Source organism: Sinocyclocheilus rhinocerous, unplaced genomic scaffold (assembly GCF_001515625.1).
Source record: "Sinocyclocheilus rhinocerous isolate Xijiao unplaced genomic scaffold, SAMN03320098_v1.1 scaffold1151, whole genome shotgun sequence".
Classification (NCBI taxonomy): domain Eukaryota; kingdom Metazoa; phylum Chordata; class Actinopteri; order Cypriniformes; family Cyprinidae; genus Sinocyclocheilus; species Sinocyclocheilus rhinocerous.
This window is the reverse complement of record NW_015666572.1, coordinates 225,355-226,452: the sequence shown is the minus strand read 5'-3', so window position 1 is coordinate 226,452 and position 1,098 is coordinate 225,355.

Genomic DNA, 1,098 nt, shown 5'->3' with positions numbered 1-1,098 from the left:
CCTATTATGAATGGAAGAGAAACATGCATGCATTTCTCTTTTAAATGCAAATGGGCTGTTCTTTACAGCTTGTACTCTGCTAAAAAACATCTGTTTGGTTTTGATTATCATGTCTATCGCACTGAGATCATGCGTTTTAAACCATATTAGTTTCAACTTCTAATATGCGGTTTTCTGAGCGCACACATTCGAAGCACGCGCACAGAAAGCGGCTGTCACATGGCATGTGACGTATGCGATGGCATGTGCGTAATAAACTAAGTTCTCTTTCATGTCTTATTGTGCTTAAACTGTCAAATACGCACAAGTTTATGTTAAAAACACACGGTGTACATAGGCGGAAATCCCGGGGGGACAGGACCCCCCCCCCCATCTGAGGTTTGTCCCCCCCTAAAAATATGATTAAAAATCAAGCTGTGCATTGTAAATAACAATGTTTTATACTTTAAATAATTGTGTAAGTAGTAAAACAACACAAACGGGGCAAAAATGTGTTTTAAGTTTAGAAACGTTTTGAGTCCCTTGCCTCACAGTGCTTTGGTCCAAATGCCTTCTTTCCTCTTTTACATTACCAACACACAAAGCCAATAGTTATGGAACTCCAGTAAGTAAGGCTGTCAAGGCTATTTTATTCACTTAAACATCGGATGAAGAAGTGATTATTTTCTCTTTAATACAGATGATGCCAATGTATTTTTCGATGAGTCCGCTATGTTAGCAATAATAACGTTACCTGCTTGAGGGAAAGGGTTGCCAGGTTTTCATAACAAAACTCGCCCAATTTCTACTCAAAACTAGCCCAAACTATCTGCTTTTCGAGGGGGTCCCCCGGTAAAAATCGCGTTCCGGGAGCTAAAATACATGTTATTGGTGTCGCTTCAACCCACGGACATGAAAAACAACCCGCAGCAACAGTGATAAAGTAGCCCAATTCCACAGGAAAACCGTGGACTTGGCAACACTGTGACGGATAGTAATGTCTACAACGGACACGAGCGCTGTGTCACAGACCGACCACAACAGCTTGAAGTTGTCTAATTTGGCACAGTCTCCCTGCTGCACTAATAGTAGTAAGCCATTCCTCTGTGTATACATATC